This window comes from Sciurus carolinensis, chromosome 17, assembly GCF_902686445.1.
Source record: "Sciurus carolinensis chromosome 17, mSciCar1.2, whole genome shotgun sequence".
Taxonomy (NCBI): domain Eukaryota; kingdom Metazoa; phylum Chordata; class Mammalia; order Rodentia; family Sciuridae; genus Sciurus; species Sciurus carolinensis.
The window spans coordinates 6400301-6420076 of NC_062229.1; the positions used below are offsets into that span (position 1 = coordinate 6400301).

At 39.4% G+C, this 19776-nt stretch overlaps 2 pseudogenes; both read left to right on the top strand.

Moving 5' to 3' along the window:
* The first annotated feature begins 429 nt into the window (after window positions 1-429).
* LOC124969030 (putative gustatory receptor clone PTE38) lies at window positions 430-2951 on the top strand (annotated as a pseudogene).
* Window positions 2952-13637: 10686 nt separating this feature from the next.
* Window positions 13638-14399, top strand: LOC124969031 (olfactory receptor 7G2-like; annotated as a pseudogene).
* The last annotated feature ends 5377 nt before the right edge of the window (window positions 14400-19776 follow it).

Below are 19776 nucleotides of genomic sequence, written 5' to 3' on the forward strand. Positions count from 1 at the left end.
TTGGTTTAAAGCACTGATTCTCAATGCTTAAAGATAAAAAATTGATTTATATTTTTTGTTAAAATATAGATATTTTTGTTAAAATATATGTTTTTGTTAAAGTACATACTTTTGTTAAAACATATACATCCTAAACACCATAGCTTGTCCTAAGTTCATGGTGATACAAAAGTTTTCATAAGTATCAAAGTGTGATATAACTCCTGATCCTCATCTGGAAGGAATTCATTTAATTTTTAACTCATGTTTTCAGCAACATGGAGAGCACAAACCACACAGATGTTTCAGAATTCCTCCTTTGCGGACTGACAGAAACCAGCCCTGCAGCCCCTCATCTTCAACCTCTTCCTGTCCATGTACCTGGTCACCATCCTGGGAGACCTGCTCATCATTCTGGCCATCAGCATTGACTCCCACCTCCACATCCCCATGTACTTCTTCATCTGCAGCCTGTCCTTTAATGACATCTGTTTAAGCACAAACATAATCCCTAAGATGTTGGTGAACATCCAGGTTCAGGATCAGAGCATCACCTACACAGGCTGCCTCACCCAAAGTGGCTTGGTCATAGTGTTTGGATACTTGGAAAATTCTCTCCTTGCAGTGATGACCTATGACCATTATGTGGCCATCTGCCACCCCCTGAGGTACACAGTCATCATGAACACCTGCCTCTGTGCCCTGCTGGTTATGGTTTCATTGTCCATTAGCATTGTGGTCGACCTGCAGCACAGTATGATGGTGCTGGGCTGTCCTTCTGCAGAGCTGTGGAGATCCCCCACTTCTTCTGTGAACTTAGTTCATCAGGCTCACCTGCTCTGATACCCTCTTTGTAAACATCCTGGTGTATATTTCATCTTGCATGTTTGGTGGTGTTTCCATCTCTGGGATCATTTTCTCCTATGTTCACATTATGTCCTCTGTCTTGGGAATGCCCTCATCAGGAGGAAAGTATAAAGCCTTTTCCACCTGTGGGTCTCACCTGTCTGTCATCTCCTATTTCTATGGTAGAGGTTTTGGGGTATACATTAGTTCTTCATTGACTGACTCTCCCAGGAAGACTGTTTTGACTACAGTGATGTACACTGTGGTTCCTCAGATGCTGAACCCCTTTATCTACAGCCTGAAGGAGGCCTTGAGGAATTTCCTGGGTAGGATAGCATTTCTTGTTCGATTTTTTCTTTTGTTTGATCTTAGGTTCGGTGATAGGCTCATGGTACGTCAAAGTGCCTCCCTTCAATCCCAACATTCTTCTAAAGGGAGGAGATAGAGTTATAATTACATAGATTTCAGAGTTGGCTTTAAAGATAACTTTTTTTGTCTAGCTCTATGATAATTGACATGTGACTCAAATTCTCTAAACACAGTTTCTTTGCTCTGGATACCTAGAAGCAGAGCCTGAAGGAAAATATTAGAAATTAGAAACTTTAGCAAATCTCATTAAAAGAAATCTTAGGAAGACAAGTCTGCAGATGTACAAAGACTCAGAAAATATTTAAGTAATGCTCTAGCAATAAGGAGAAGATCCCTTCTCCCTGGTCATCCAGTTACAAGAATACGACAGATAAGTGCATTTCTCTTTGAACCTCTAACTTGGGTTTGGTTTTTGTATAGTTCCAGAGATAAGTTACAGAAAGAATCCTTTGTCAAAGTTCACAGGATCCATCAAGTTGGGTAAAAGCATGGGGATTCTCATTTAGTGATATTATATGGATGAGTCTCAGAAGGAGATTTGTGGAAATTGTCTAGGGTGAGAAAACATTTCCTAAAAGTCAAGTTCTCGTCTGGAAAGTAGCTTCAGCTTGATCCCATGGTTGGGTCATCCTGCGTTTCATCTCACCGGTAGATCTACTGGGAGACCAAGTAAATGACTTTTCATATCTGATTCAGTAATTGCTGACAGTTTCCTGGCAAACTGTGTACTTATGAGGTCTCAACAGCATCCCGTTTGCTCAATTTCATTATTTAAAAAATCCAGTGGTTGAGATCATTGTACAATATTGGAAGTCTATTACTGGTGATGTTGTTAGTTCTCAAACATGAGCTGTAATTCTAAAATCATTAGAGAGTCAAGAGATTTATTGTTAATTACAAAGATTCTGAAATCATTACCCTATGAACATGTATGATTACATGAATGGTATGAATATACATCATAAAAAACCATAAAAACTAAATGAAGTACCCCATTTGTGTACTATGAATCAAAATTCAGTCTGTAAAAATTTTTTAAATGTATATATAATATTAAAAATTATAAAGAAATTTTTAAAAGACTCTGGAAGAAGGAATGTATAGATTGGGGATTAAGTCTTTATTTTGTCTTACATGATATGACCTCTTCCAAGAACTGATTTTCCGTACACACACCAGGTGGTTGCAGAAGATGTCAGTGTTGTGTCTAGACATGATGTCAGAGACAGAATGTCGAATGCCCTTCCCTTTGTCCACTGATAATAGAGCTACCTATGGAGTCACATGTAATATTGCTGTCGTGATTTTAATGCTGGCCCTCAATATATTCATTTCATAGCCTAATTTTCCTCATTTATGAAACACATGATAAGTGGTATTATCTTTGGCTATTCAGTGCCCTTTAAGGACTCATTTGTTGAAGGTTTGATCCCTAGTACAGCATTGTTCTGAGGTGGAACTTTTAGGAAATGGTTGGATACTGAGTGACCTGACTTCATCAGTGGATGAACACATAGCTGACTAAATTTCTCAGAGGTGCTGGAAACTGTAGGCAGAAGGCACAAGTAGAAGGAAGTAAGTCATGGAGAGCATGGCCTTTGGCAATATATCTTATCCCCACCCTCTTCTGTTCTCACTCTATCCCTTTTTTTCTGATTCTAGCTGCCAAAACTGAGAAACTTCCCGCCAACATACCCTTCCAGCCTCATGTACTGCATCACCTCAGGGATAAAGGAACAGAGATAGCCTACCCCTAAAAGGGTGAGTCAAAATAAATCTTTCCTCCTCAAAATTATTCTTGTAAGGTGTTTTGATCACAATGATGACATGTTGGCAAACAGAGAAAATTGTACCAAGAAATGAGGTCATTACTGTGACTATACCTGACAATGTGGTTCATAAGACTTTGGTACTAGTTTACAAAAGGAGTTTGGAAACAGCTTACAATGTGTTTAATGGGAAACTCTGGGAAACTTGAAAGACTAGAATGCAAGTAACAAGGAAAACAATAAAGGTTGTGCTTGTGTGTTTCACATTCAAATGATGACTCTGTTGGGAAATTTGGACCAGAGACCACATATGTTACATTCTGGCAAAAAACTTGTCAATATTTGGTTCATGTCCTGAGATTTTGTGTGAAGTTGAATTTAAAGTCAATGGAATAACCAATCTGGTAGAAGAAATATCAAGGCAGCACTGCATTTAAGCATCAGGATTTGTATTCATGGCAGTTTTAAGCCAGGTTTACAGTGAGCATCAGGAGAAAGAAGAGCAGAAATATTTAAGAAAATATTTTCAGTCTAACCAGAAAAGTATGTGCAATATTGGAGTCAAGGAAGGTGTGGTTTCTGAAGGGAGTAGTGCCACTAAGGAGAAGCTAAGTACTTTGCTCTGGGACAATTGGAAGGAGGAATTCAAGTCATCTTAGGAATTGACCAAATCCCACCCTTCTTAAGTTCAAGGATATAAAAGTGTCAGCTAATTTGAATGACTTTGCTTTGAAATATGAGCATAGGGATTCTCTACTAGCATATGGACCCAAGAATTTTTTTTCCCAGAATTTACATGCTCAGCTGTCCAGGCACTAAAATTCTTCTGTGGCTATGTTTTTTCTGAAACCATGAGGCAAAACAAATCATTTCTCCTTTAAGTTGTTCTGGTCAATTATTTGGTCACAGTGATGAAAAAAATCTGACTAACAGAGGGTGAATGTTATCCATTTTGAAATAAGATTTTTCCAGTAAATTATCATATTTTGGATTATCTCATGGGCCTAAATGCAATTTCATATTTTGTGTGTGATAGAAAAATTGGATTAATGCTGATAGTTTTGATTATATTATACATATTTATCTAAAATTTATTTGGTAGAATTCTTTTTTTTTTTAATCATACGTTTACATAGGGCAATGATGTTTATTATTTTCCCTTCCCCCCCACCCCTCCCACCCCTCTTTTCCCTCTATACAGTCCTTCTTTCCTTCATTCTTACCGCTCTCCTTATCCCTAACCCTAAACCTAATGCTAACCCCTCCCACACCCCATTATATATCCTCATCCGCTTATCAGCGAGATCATTCGTCCTTTAGTTTTTTGAGATTGGCTTATCTCACTTAGCATGACATTCTCCAATTTGGTCCATTTGCCTACAAATGCCATAATTTTATCATTCTTCATTGCGGAGTAATATTCCATTGCATAAATATGCCACAGTTTCTTTATCCATTCATCAACTGAAGGGCATCTAGGTTGGTTCCACAATCTGGCTATGGTGAATTGAGCAGCAATGAATATTGATGTGGCTGTATCTCTGTAGTATGCTGATTTTAAGTCCTTTGGGTATAGGCCAAGGAGTGGGATAGCTGGGTCAAATGGTGTTTCCATTCCAAGCCTTCTGAGAAATCTCCACACTGCTTTCCAGAGTGGCTGCACTAATTTGCAACCCCACCAGCAATGTATGAGTGTTCCTTTTTCACCACATCCTCACCAAAACCTATTGTTGCTTGTATTCTTGATAATCGCCATTCTAATTGGGGTGAGATGAAATCTTAGGGTAGTTTTGATTTGCATTTCCCTTATTACTAGGGATGTTGAACATTTCTTCATATATCTGTTGATTACTTGTACATCTTCTTCTGTGAAGTGTCTGTTCATTTCCTTAGACCAGTTGTTGATTGGATTATTTGTATTCTTCGAGTAGAGTTTTTTGAGTTCTTTATAGATTCTGGAAATTAGCGCTCTATCTGAGGTATAGTTGGCAAAGATATTCTCCCACTCCGTAGGCTCTCTCTTCACATTTCTGATGGTTTCCTTTGCTGAGAGAAAGCTTTTTAGTTTGAATCTATCCCAGTTGTTGATTCTTGCTTTTATTTCTTGTGCTATGGGAGTCCTGTAAAGGAAGTCTGATCCTAAGCCAACAAGTTGAAGATTTGGACCTACTTTTTCTTCTATAAGATGCAGGGTCTCTGGCTCTGATTCCGAGGTCGTTGATCACGTTTGAGTTGAGTTTGTGTAGGGTGAGAGATAGGGGTTTAATTTCATTCTATTGCATATGGTTTTCCAGTTTTCCCAGCACCATTTGTTGAAGAGGCTATCTTTCATCCATTGCATATTTTTGGAATCTTTGTCTAGTATGAGAATATTGTATTTATTTGGGTTTGTGTCCATGTCCTCTATTCTGTACCATTGATCTACCTGTCTATTTTGGTACCAATACCATGCCGTTTTTGTTACTATTGCTTTGTAGTAGAGTTGAAGATCTGGTATTGCAATACCCCCTGCTTCGCTCTTGCTACTGAGGATTGCTTTAGCTATTCTAGGTTTTTTATTCTTCCAGATGAATTTCATAATTGCTTGCTCTATTTCTGCAAGGTACATCATTGGGATTTTAATTGGAATTGCATTGAATCTGTATAGCACTTTAGGTAGTATAGCCATTTTGACAATATTAATTCTGCCTATCCAGGAACATGGGAGATCTTTCCATTTTCTAAGGTTTTCTTGAATTTCTTTCTTTAGTGTTCTGTAGTTCTCATTGTAGAAGTCTTTCACCTCTTTTGTGAGATTGATTCCCAAGTATTTTATTTTTTTTGAGACTATTGTGAATGGGGTAATTTTCGTAATTTCTCTTTCTGAAGATTCATCACTTATGTATAAAAATGCATTGAATTATGAGCATTGATCTTGTAACCTCCTACTTTACTGAATTCACTTATGAGTTCTAAAAGTTTTCTGGTGGAATTTCCAGGTTCCTCTAAATATAAAATCATGTCATCAGCGAACAGGGATAGTTTGAGTTCTTTTTTTCCTATTCGTATCCCTTTAATTTCTTTGGTTTGTCTGATTGCTCTGGCTAGAGTCTCAAGGACGATGTTGAATAGAAGCGGTGAAAGAGGGCATCCCTGCCTTGTTCCAGTTTTTAGGGGGAACGCTTTCAGTTTTTCACCATTTAGAATGATATTAGCCATGGGCTTAGCGTAGATTGCCTTTATAATGTTAAGGAATGTTCCCACTACCCCAATTTTTTCTAGTGTTTTGAGCATGAAGGGATGCTGTATTTTATCGAATGCTTTTTCTGCATCTATTGAAATAATCATGTGATTTTAACTTTAAGTCTGTTGATATGGTGAATGACATTTATTGATTTCCGAATGTTGAACCAACCTTGCATCCCTGGGATAAAAACCACTTGATCGTGGTGCACTATCTTTTTAATATATATTTGTATGCGATTTGCTAAAATTTTGTTGAGAATTTTTGCGTCGATGTTCATTAAGGATATTGGTCTGAAATTTTCTTTTCTCGATGTGTCTCTGTCTGGTTTATGTATCAGGGTGATATTGGCTTCATAGAACGTGTTTGGGAGGGTTCCCTCCTCTTCTATTTCATGCAATAGTTTGAGGAATATTGGAATGAGCTCTTCTATAAAGGTTTTGTAGAACTCGACTGAGAACCCATCTGGTCCCGGACTTTTCTTTGTTGGTAGGCTTTTGATGACCTCTTCTATTTCATTGCTTGAAATTGGTTTATTTAAGTTGTGTATGTCCTCCTCGTTCAGTTTAGGTAATTCATATGTCTCTAGAAATTTGTTGATGTCTTCGAGGTTTTCTGTTTTGTTGGAGTATAGATTTTCGAAATAGCTTCTAATTATGTTTTGTATTTCACTCGTGTCTGTTGTGATGTTTCCTTGTTCATTCCGAATTTTAGTAATTTGAGTTTTCTCCCTCTTTCTCTTAATTAGTGTGGCTAAGGGTTTATCAATTTTATTTATTTTTTCAAAGAACCAACTATTTATTTTGTTAATTTTTCCAATTGTTTCTTTTGTTTCGATTTCATTGATTCCGGCTCTGATTTTAACTATTTCCTGTCTTCTACTACTTTTGGTATTGGTCTGCTCTTCTTTTTCTAGCGCTTTGAGCTGTAGTGTTAAGTCGTTTATTTGTTGATTTCTACTTCTTTTTTTGAATGCACCCCATGAAATAAATCTTCCTCTAAGTACTGCTTTCATAGTGTCCCAGAGATTTTGATATGATGTGTCTTTGTTCTTATTTACTTCTAAGAATTTTTTTATTTCTCTCCTGATGTCTTCTGTTATCCATTCATCATATAATAGTGTATTATTTAATCTCCAGGTATTGGAGAAGTTTCTGTTTTTTATTCTGTCATTTATTTCTAATTTCAATCCATTATGATCTGATAGAGTACAAGGTAGTATCTCTATCTTCTTGTATTTGCTAACAGTAGCTTTGTGGCATAAAATATGGTCTATTTTAGAGAAGGATCCATGTGCTGCTGAGAAGAATGTGTATTCGTTCTTTGTTGGATGGTATATTCTATATATGTCCGTTAAGTCTAAATTGTTGATTGTGTTGTTGAGATCTATAGTTTCTTTATTCAATTTTTTTTGGATGATCTATCCAGTGGTGAGAGAGGTGTGTTAAAATCGCCTAGTATTATTGTGTTGTGGTCTATTTGATTTCTGGAATTGAGAAGGATTTGTTTGACGTACGTGGATGAGCCAATGTTCGGGGCATAGATATTTATGATTGTTAAGTCTTGCTGATTTATGCTTCCCTTAAGCAGCATGTAATGTCCTTCTTTATCCCTTCTGACGAGTTTTGCTTTGAAGTCCACATTATCTGAAATGAGGATGGATACTCCAGCTTTTTTGCTGTGTCCGTGTGCATGGTATGTTTTACCCCATCCTTTCACCTTTAGTCTATGGGTGTCTCTTTCTATGAGATGAGTCTCTTGCAGGCAGCATATTGTTGGATTTTTCTTTTTAATCCAATCTGCCAGTCTGTGTCTTTTGATTGATGAATTCAGGCCATTGACATTCAGGGTTATTATTGTGATATGATTTGTATTCCCAGTCAATTGACTCATATTTGTTTTTGACATGATTTGGTTTCTCCTTTATTTGGCTATTCCTTTCGGCTAGCGCCTCCTGTTGCTGATTTGCATCGTTGTTTTTCGTCTCTTCCTCATGGAATATTTTGCTGAGAATGTTCTGTAATGCTGGCTTTCTTTTTGTAAATTCCTTTAGCTTTTGTTTATCATGGAAGGATCTTATTTCGTTGTCAAATCTGAAAGTAAGTTTTGCTGGGTATAAGATTCTTTGTTGGCATCCATTTTCTTTCAGGGCTTGGTAAACGTTGTTCCAGGCCCTTCTAGCTTTTAGGGTCTGGATTGAAAAATCTGCTGATATTCTTATTGGTTTCCCTCTGAATGTAATTTGATTCTTTTCTCTCGCGGCCTTTAAAATTCTGTCTTTATTTTGTATGTTAGGTATTTTCATAATAATGTGCCTTGGTGTGGGTCTGTTGTAATTTTGTATGTTTGGAGTTGTATAAGCCTCTTGTACTTGCATTTCCGTTTCATTCTTCAGATTTGGGAAATTTTCTGTTATTATTTCATTGAATAGATTGTTCATTCCTTTGGTTTGTTTCTCTAAGCCTTCCTCAATCCCAATAATTCTTAAATTTGGCCTTTCATGATATCCCATAATTCTTGTAGATTCTGTTCATGATTTCTTACCATCTTTTCTGTTTGGCCAACTTTGCTTTCAAGATTAAATAATTTGTCTTGAATGTCTGAGGTTCTGTCTTCCAGGTGTTCTATCCTATTGGTTATGCTTTCTATGGAGTTTTTAACTTGGTTTATTGTTTCCTTCATTTCAAGTATTTCAGTTTGCTTTTTTGTCAGTATCTCTAACTCTTTATTGAAATGATCTCTTGCTTCCCGTATTTGGTCTTTTAACTGTTGATTGGTGCGATCATTTAATGCCTGCATTTGCTCTTTCATCTCCTCCTTCAATTCCTGCATTTGCTCTTTCATCTCCTCATTAGCTTCCCTGATCGTTTTAATTACGTACGTTCTGAACTCCCTTTCTGACATTTCTTCTGCTGTGCTGTCATTGGGTTTTATTGATGTAGTATCTAGGTTTGTTTGGGACATTTTCTTCCCTTGTTTTCTCATATTAGTCAGCTGTCAGTGGGACCCTGAGATATTGCAGTTTTCCACTATTGGCTTATAGTGTCCCGGTAGATTTCCAGTGTATCACCTCCCAGCCTTCAGTAGCCTGATGTCTTGGAGGAATCTGATACAGCAACGCATCCGAAGAAAACTGCCCCTAGCCCCCTACTGGTTCCACGGTTTGGAACTGGTTCTGTGTGGAAATGCTCTCACTGTGGGCCTGCACCATGCAGCTGGCCGTGTGGGAGGAGCCCACTGCTGGAGTGTGGAAGGCTACCTTGGGAAGACTCTAGCTGCCCTGCCCTGCTCCGATAAACCACCCCTATCTGTGCCTGCCACCCGGGCCGAGCTTTACCCAGTGGGCAGACTCACCTGTGGCTCTATTTCAGACCGAGTCTCTCAATGCCTCCCCTTCTTAACTCCTGGGTTCTGGAGTGACTGGGGGTGCAGTCTCCCTCTAGGCCGCCATCTTGGATCACCCCGTGAAGAGAGCCTGCGGCCGGAGTGGGCAGAGCCGCCTGAAGATGTCTCTTGCTGCCCTGCCCTGATCCCAGAGGCTGCTTGCAGATCGAAGCTCTCCGTTGGTTCGGGGACTTGTGGCTGGTTCTATGTAGAAAACCTCTCACTGGGCGGTCTGGTCTGAGAAGCTAGCCTTGAAAGGCACCTCCCACCGCAGGGGTCCAGGCTACTTGGGGAGGTCTCTGGCTGCCCTATCCTGGTCCCTGAAGCTGCTTGTGTGCCGGAGTACGTTGCGCTGCACTGGCTCCGGGACTCAGAGCTTGTTCTGGTCAGAAAGGCTCTCACTAGCGGGCCAGTTCCGTTCCGAGAACCTGGAGAAGCTGGCTGTGTGGGCGGGGCCCACCGCCGGAGTGCGCACGGCTGCCTGTGGATGACTCTAGCTGCCCTGCCCGGCTCCGATAAGCCACCTATATCTGGGCCTGCCACCCGGGCCGAGCTTTACCCAGTGGGCAGACTCACCTGTGGCTCTATTTCAGTCCGAGTCTCTCAATGCCTCCCCTTGTTAACTCCTGGGTTTCGGAGCGACTGGGGGTGCAGTCTCCCTCTAGGACGCCATCTTGGATCCTTATTTGGTAGAATTCTAAACCATTGTTATCACTCCTTTATATATGTCTGCATAATTTACCACATCAGTTATCTTCATTTTGACCTCAATAATATTTCAAATTCTTAAGTGATTTCTGAGTCTTTGTTGTTTTTTTCATCTTTGTAGTTATAAGAATCTGTGTTTTGGTGTTTAGCATCCAGTTACTTATTGTCTGTTATCTCTATCATTATGGTCCCGAAGAAAATGGGCAATCTTTCTCATCTTGGTGTGATTTGGATAGCTATTCTTTTACAACTGTGCATTAAAGAGAGTAAATATTCTTTCATGCTTCTTGATAGAATTGAAAGGTTGTTGAATAACTGAGAAGGAATCATTGACTTCAAGAGTATAACTTTCCTCATAAAAGTTTGAGAGACAAGACATTTCCATATTCAAGACCATTTCCTCCACCTTGGATTGTGAAAATCTTCCATAACAATGACATCTCTCTCACCAAGTAGGAGTTCTCTGCTCAATCATTTGTATTGAATAAATCTTTTAATTCCCTCAAATCTAACAACTATTGGCATGTGCAGCCATCTCTGTAAATGTTCTCTTTTCTCTTTGCATCTTCCATGTCTTCTTAGTCCTGCACATGATAAGTAGCCTGGTCATTGGTGTTTAGAGACTGTGTTGTTATCCTAGGATTCAATTAGTACATATATTTTAATCAGATTTTTTGCTGGTGTGAATGAAAGACTCAACAAGAACAATTTTACGGAGGAAATCTTTTATTTGGGGGCTTTTGGGTTCAGAGGTCTCAGTGCATAGATGACTGACTCTGCTACTCTGGGACCTGGCTAAATAAAAAGTCATGGCTGAAGAACATGATAGATGAAGTAGTTTGGACATCACACCACAGAGTAGAGGGACATGCCTCCCTCACCACAGACAACATATATATAACTCTAAGCCATGGCCCTATGACCCACCTCCTCTAGTCATAATCTATCTGACAATAGTTTGTAAATAGAATCATCCTAAATGCCCACCAACACAGAAATGGATGAAGAAAATGAGGTATATAATCAAAAAGCAATATCGTCCATCAAAAGCATGAAATCCTGTCATTGGCATCAATACAGGTAAACTCAAGTGATACTGATTTAAATAAGTCAAGCATAGAAAGATGAATTGATCGGTGCCAAATGGATATGAGAATCAAAACAGCACTTTGTTAACTCAGAAATTGGTGCAAATATAGGGCATCTGAAAATAAGTGAGCAAATTTCTAAAAAGGACTACTATATGTGCACTTGAGAACGAATCTTCTCAAAGGCACTTAGTCCTCATTACTTACAGGGAACAAAATACTTTCTCACTTATAGAAACAGATTCACTGAACCTACTTGGGGCCAATCATTATGTCATTACAGTATATTGTTTTGGAAATCAGGATAAATTTACTTCATATTTTTATGTGAGTGTTCCTGTGGTTGATGGAATATTTGACCTTTTTTTAAATAATCACATTGAAATATTTCTATATATTACCTATTATTTATTCTTTTTGAAGCAAATATTGTTAAGATGATAAAACTGTCACCATGACATCTTGATTAAAATCTAATCTCCTCAAATATGCTGAGTCAATGGACAAATAGTCATAGTATTATCCATTTTTTGTATTAAGAATTTAAGCCAGGGCTGCTTTACTACTGAGCAGACATTATTATCTCATGTACATGTATGACTGCATAACCGATGTGTTCCTGCAATATGTATAATCAGAAAAATGAGAGATTACATTCCGTTTATATATGGTCTATAAGATGTATTAATCCATTCTACTGTCATGTAAAAATAATTTGAACAAATAAAATTTAAAAACTAAAAACTAATTAAGATGAAGGACCATAATTTCAAACCACAGAGCCCTTTGGAAACAAAATTATGGAAACCCTGTGGCAATATTGAAAAAGATATGCTTGAGGTTCTAACCAGGGTGTCACAATCCTGTGTATTTGTTTTTGCCATCATCATTGACCACACAAAGGGATGAAAAATTTCTGTGCAAATATAAAAAGTAAAAATTAAAGTTCAATAAACATCAATGATATATTTGGAAAGACACAATTGTATATTTGTATTTTTACATCTGCTTGGTTGATAATCAGATAAATTGCAAAATTATAGCCACATATGTAGAATGTATTTTGCTACTCTACATAAAAATAAGTGTACTTGATATAAGTGATTGTATGGATTCATTTACAACTTAAAATCAATACTGAAATTTTTTGGAGAAGTTTTATTTGCCAGGTCCATCAAATGGAGATGAGCAGGAACAAAAGAGACAGTCCAAGGTGTAGATTTGATGTAGGGGTCAGGAATCTGTCCCTCCTGAGCCTTCACTGCTACTGAGTTTGTCTTCAAGGCTATGCACTCCTGGGGTCACCAGGAGAGTAAAGTATCTGATCTAATGAGGAACTTAGGAATTTGAGCCCCCAGGGAAATGGAGGTGATAGGAAGCAACCTGTGACTCCTCACTCCGCCACCCTGCCCAGCCAGGAAGAAGCACCCGAGCCTCCTCTCAAAGATGACTCTTCCTGAAGAGGAGCATGTTCATTCACCTGCCCTCTCTGCACTTCCTGAGACAGATTTCCATCTCCAATGTCCCAGTAAGATGATGAGAATCATTTCCCTGGAAGTCAACCATGAATTCGAATCCCTTAGGTAATGCTTGGGAAGCCAGGCTGAGTGTGTCACCAGAGTTTGATTCTGGGAAGCAGCGAGGAGGGTAAGAAACAAGGGAGGGAGAAATATGATGAGGGTCAGTCATCACACCCTCCTGGCCTTTGTGTCACCCTCTGCACACATATATTTGTTCTGGGGCTACCCAGCTCTCAGGTTGCTGGTCTCATTCTGTACAAGTATAGGGTCCATTTCTTTCTGAGCGGAAATCAGCACTTTCTCAAAAATGATGATTGCTACAAAGCACGCTTGGACTCTGTAGAGAGGTTGGGGATGGGGTTTGTAAGTGCATTAATTGCTAGGACTATCAAAACCAGGCAGCAGAATCGTGGCCATTTAGCAATCAGATTTTAAATACTCACAGATCTGGAGTTAGAAATATGAAGATCAAGGGCTCCACAGGTTTGTTTTCTAACTTGTTTCCAAATGATGGTGCTACTGCTGGTCACCCAGGCTATGACAGTTACACCCCATTTTTGCTTCAGATTCTTCACCAACATGAAAGCTAGAACCAAACAGTCATTTCAGAATTCCTCCTCCTGGGACTGACAGAGAACCCAGCACTGCAGCCCCTCATCTTCAGCCTTTTCCTATCCATATACCTGGTCACCATCCTGGGGAACCCGCTCATCATCCTGGCTGTCAGCTCTGACTCCCACCTCCACACCCCATGTACTTCTTCCTCTGCAGCCTGTCTGTTAATGACATTTGCTTAAGCACAAGCACAGTCCCTAAGATGCTGGTGAATGTCCTGAGACAGGATCAGAGCATCACCTACACAGGATGCCTCTGCCAGGTCTGCATTTCATAGTTTTTGTTGGCATGGAAAATTGTCTCGATGCAGTTTTGGCCTATGACCACTATGTGGCCATTTGTCACCCCCTGAGATACACAGTTATCATTAACCCTCGTCCCTGTGCATTCCTTGATCTACTCTCCATGCTCCTCAGCATATGCATGCCCTTCTCCACATTGTCATCGTGCTCCACCTGTCCTTCTGCACAGACCCAGAGATCCCCCACTTCTTCTGTGAACTTGCTCAGGTCATCAAACTCTCCACTTCTGATACCCTCATCAGTAACAGCTGGTGTATTTGGTGTCTGCTTTATTTTCTGATGTTTCTCTCTCTGGAATCATTTTCTCTTACATTCACATTTTGTCCTCTGTCTTGAGAATGCCGTCATCAGGAGGGAAGCATAAAGCTTTTTCAACCTGTGGGTCTCACCTGTCTGTCATCTCTTTGTTCTACGGGACAGGTTTGGGGGTGTACATTAGCTCTGCAGTGACTGACTCCTCCAAGGATTCTGCAGTGGCTTCCATGATGTACTCTGTGGTCCTTCAGATGCTGAACCCCTTTATCTACAGCCTGAGGAACAGGGATATGAAGGTCTCTGTGAGGATGCTCATGGGTAGGACACTCTCTGTTCTGTGATATTTAATTTGGACTTGTGTTTCTAGAGTGAGCCAGAGTGATAGGGCTCCTGGTTAGTCAGAATGCCAGCACTTTCTGTCACCACAATCTGCTAAGTTGATGAGATATGTAATAACCAGGTGCCTTTTAACACCCCTGTAAATTCCCAATCCTTATGGAAAACTCTGAGAGGTTTGACAGTCTTTGCTTCTCCAGAGGCAGAGCCTACTGCAGAGATCCCATTGTTAGCACACTCTTAAAGAAAGGCAGTTTGGAGAAGTTAGACATGGCAGGAATAGTATCTCAAGGAAGCAGAGGGAAGGGGAAGAGTGGGCGGTTGAGCAACAGGTGCTACATTACGGTTTGATGTGAAGAACCAGTTATGGTGATTTATGGTATAATAGGGTGAACATAATTTGCAATGATGTATTATATATCTTAAAAACAGTTAGAAAGGAGAAATTTGAATGATCTCACCATGAGCCATGAAAGTTTAAGGTGATGTATGTTCTAATGCTAAGTACCCAAGTAGCACAATGCCCAGTGTATCTGAGAACCCAAACATCCCAGTGTATCTGACATGTGTGTACGAATATTATGTCAGTAAACAATGAAGAAATTTTAAAAATTGCAAATAAAATGAAGCTCTACCACTGTCCCTGGCAATTTCCTCCTAAGACATGTCCTCCTTACCTGCAAAGAGCAAGTACTTTCTTGTTGATGGAAATAAATCTGGAGAGTCCTTCAATCAGCAGTCAGGGTTCCAGGGAGTTCCTCTCACAAGGGGGCAATGTACCTCAGTTCTCCCTGGGCAAGTTCTTGACTTTAGCCAGTAGAAAGAATTCCAAGATGCATCAAGAGCAAGACACAAGGACTTTCATGTGATGACAGCAAATTTATGTACACCCCAAAGGCAGGATGCAGATGCCCCTTTTAACTAAGAAGAGAAGATGGTGATGTGCCCAGGTTGAGCTCTGATCATATATATGATGTTCCTGGGAATAGATGTGTTCCTAAGCAAGCTCCTTTAAAATGAAATCTCACATCAACTGTTTGATATTTGGGGTTCAGCATACTCCTTTCTGTTAAGCATTCTAGCCATGAATCAGTTCTGGGCACATCAGTAATGTTGGATGGGGAAAAAATTAAATTGATCATGGTTTGTTCTAGTTGGTGTGGTACAGCATGTTCTGGGGGTTTTCTTCACCTAACTAAAGGGAATGAGTGTGACTGATCGTGCTCACAGATCTGGGTCCCCAACTTCTGGGGTCTCTTTCTCCCCGAGAGCCCACCCACCTCACTTTGGTTTCAGTCCATTCACCATGTTGTTTGCCTGTGTTACAATTTCCTTTGAAGTTTATGGAAAATTGAACCTCGTTTTGCAATCCCGTTGCTGACTCTCCATTTTATCAACTATTCCTTTACTGAAGTCTCAATGAGGTGAGATTGGCATGAAAGACATCACAGTGCCATCTGGCTTTAAATTCTAGATGATCTACTTTGAAAAGTATAAATTCTTTTCCCTCTATACAGTCCTTCCCCCTCATTCTTGCCCCCTCCATAACCCTAACCCTAACCCTAAGCCTAACACTAACCCTCCCACCCCCCATTATATGTCATCATCCACTTATCAGCGAGATCATTCATCCTTTGGTTTTTTGAGATTGGCTTATCTCAATTAGCATGATATTCTCCAATTTCATCCATTTGCCTGCAAATGCCATGATTTTATCGAGGACACCTAGGTTGGTTCCACAATCGCTACTGTGAATCAAGCAGCTATGAACATTGATGTGGCTATATATCTGTAGTATACTGATTTTAAGTCCTTTGGGTATAGGCCAAGGAGTGAGATAACTGTGTCAAATGGTGATCCTATTCCAAGCTTTCTGAGGAATCTCCATACTGCTTTCCAGAGTGGCTGCACTAATTTGCAACGCCAGCAGCAATGTATGAGTGTCCCTTTCTCCCCACATCCTCGCCAACAACTGTTGTTGCTTGTATTCTTGATAATCGCCATTCTAATTGGGGTGAGATGGAATCTTAGGGTAGTTTTGATTTGCATTTCTCTTATTACTAGAGATGTTGAACATTTTCACACATATCTGTTGATTGCTTGTAGATCTTCTTCTGTGAAGTGTCTGTTCATTTCCTTAACCCATTAGTTGATTGGATTATTTGTATTCTTGATGTAGAATTCTTTGAGTTCTTTATATATTCTGGAGATTAGTGCTCTATCTGAAGTATGAGTTTCAAAGATTTTCTAGAAAAGTTATATAAGTTTTAAAATTTTACAGTGAGCATTAACATGGATCAACATTTCCACCTACTAAATGAAGTTTGAAATCTGCCCAAGTGTGCAGATTGCAGGGACATATCAACATACCAACAATAAATAAATAAATAAATAAATAAAAAACTAGAGAGAGAATGAAATTCACAAATATTCAGCAGCCATTCAATGACTTTTAAAAAGATAACTTTTTGTGTTTGCATTGAAATATATAGGGAAAAAGGCATAAGAGTCAGCAAACCTACATTATTGAGTAAGGAGAAAACCTCTGAGTGTCTGTGCTTTTACAGTCCTTCTCTCTGGGTATTTATCCCCTAATATCCTGTGCAATTAAGGTGTGATGGGTGCCCTGTTGTGGTATTGGGGATGGAGTACCTTTTGAAGGTGACTACCTTGGAAGGTGGTGGGTCCCTGGGGGGTTGCCTCAAAAGGAACAATAGAAACACATTCCACAATACCTCTCTCTCTCTCTCTCTCTCTCTCTCTCTCTCTCTCTCTCTCTCTCTCTCTCTCTCTGCTGTCCTCTGTTATCAGGCTTTTGTTTCTGTGAACAAAATATCTGACCTTAACAACTTAAAAGAATGATTTATCCTGGATGGTGGTTTCAGAGGACTCAGTTCATGGTTGGGAAGCTCCAAGGAGAAATGTCATGGTTGAAGAGTGTACAGAGGAAATTTACTCAGCACGTGGTAGGTGGGGAACAGACAGAAAGTGAGGAAGGGCTGGGAAGAGGGTCAAGCTTCCCAGGGAAGTTCCCCAGTGGACTTCTTCCTCCAACTGGGTCCCATCTCCCAGGATTCCTCAGCTATGATTCATCCACCCTTTGGACTAATGCACAGATGATGTCAGAGCCCTCATGATCCATCATTGCTTAAAAATTCCACCCCTATACATGGCTGCCTTGGGGTCTAGACTGTCAATGCCTGACTTTTTTGCATGCATAATATCTAAAGAAATGAAGTTCTATAAAACCATGTTCCTGTATGCTCCCTTTTTCTTCCCCAAAACCTAGACAAGATAAAGAAACAAGGAGAGCAATACCATGCTTGAATGTACACTCACATATTTTCTTGAAGGACTCTGGATGTCTTATGCCAACTGGGAACAAGAGTAAGTGACTGGTATCTGGAGAAGCTGCTTCCTTGCATGTATGCCAGGACATTGCTACTGGGAGTGTTGGTCACACAAGGAAGTAAATGGTAGTGATATTGCTGCTTCTGTAGACGAACACATAAAAACCCTCTCTAAATGGGGACCCAGCTGGAACTCAGGCCGCCCTGGGGATGATATGTGTCACTCGTCCATCAGCTACTCCTGCACAATTCACCATGAGGGAGAGGAGGTACTGCTCGGCAAACACTGTGAGGGATAAAGGTGCTATTGGTTCAGCCTACTGACACTGAACCTTTCTTTGTTTAGTCACTGATCTCTTTCAAACTTTCCTTAATAAATCATATGTCTCTCATGCCACTTTCATACTCTGTCTTTGGCCTTTCTTCAATCTGCCCTCTGAGTTGGGACAACTGGGTTGTAGACAAGACATTCTAAATCCAAACCTTATAATCTACCTCTTGTCCCCAGATGTTCATGACCAAATCACAATATAAAATGTATTCAGTCCATCTCCTAGAGTGCCAACAGTCTTCAGAGTTCCAAAATAATTAAAAAGCCCAAGTCCAAAGTTTCCTCCAAGACACCATGTGGTTTGTCACCAGCATGAGCAGTAGCTGCTTTGGACCACAGCTGCAGTGGACTTGAGTACATGTGCAGCTCTCATGCCTGGTGAAATAAATCATGAGGATAAAACTTCTTAGGTGGCCGGTGTGACCAGGTTGCTGCCAATATTATTTTAGAGCTTATTTTTCCGGTGAGTTTTATTTTTGTACCCTCAAACCTGAAATAAGCAGGGTGTAGTCAATTCTGAGATTCTCAGAAAGCATCTTTCCTATTGTCAGGATACAAAGAACACTGATGCATTTAATTTGTCCGTATTTTCTGAGGTCACATCTTTCATGTTCAATATCCAGGTGAGATGTTGAATAACATTCTTCCTGAAGCTAAAGTTCTTTAGTTAATGTTTTGAAAATGTTACTCATGTATCTAACTCATTTCTTCTCTAATACATTTTAATTCATATGTATGTCATCATATGTCCATTAATATATTGGTATAATTCCTGATCCCTTCATTGTTTCTACCTGACCATCATTCCCAAGGATAGTTTTAGTATATTAAAGAATTCCCTGATATTTTCATTCATCATGGAAGGAATGGTCCCTTTCTTTGCTCTTTCCTCAACTGCCCTAACACACAGCAATTTCTAAGGAAGGAATAGGGCCACCTATTCATGACATTCCATAAAGAACACAACAGGAAATGACAGTATAAGAGTCTGATAAGTGAAGCCCTGTTGTGGGCACTTTGTTCTATCCATTTCTCAATATGAAACACCCCCCACAGTTTCTTACCATTTCATTTAAGCAAAATTCAAAAAAAATTCATATATTCAAGGTATACAAAGTGATGGTAGGAGATATATATACACATTCAGAGTGTGTGAGACCAGTGTTACACCATATGGTAATGCTGTCATAGCATCTTCCCCTTGAGGACAGGGACCATTTCTCTGCAAGAATGCTATACTTGAACCCTGATTAACTTGTGTGTTCATCTTATAATATTTTATTTTTTGAATAGCAATAAATCATTCATATTTTCATCAGTTTTATTAAATATCTATCTATTTCATGTACTTTTACATTTAGCAGATTTTTGAAAAAACTATATGCCACTTAAGAGAAGAACTTATCAAAATAAGAGAATAAATCACTTAAGATAGAACAGAGAATCCCATAATGAGTTCCCTGAATTTCTTAGAATTAACTGGTAAAAGACATGGCTTATGATACTAGGGGGTAATTTTATGAGTTTCAACTATGAAGGTACTGTTTTCTAATATTTCCTCAGATTCACATGGATGAATGTCGTCTATCTGCTAAAATTAGTTTCATGGGTAGAGATTTATATATTTTAAGGCAAGAGAAAAACTAGGGGTTTTGTTCAGGAAGAAAATATTAAAGTTGCACAGGAAAACTATGAAGTCTG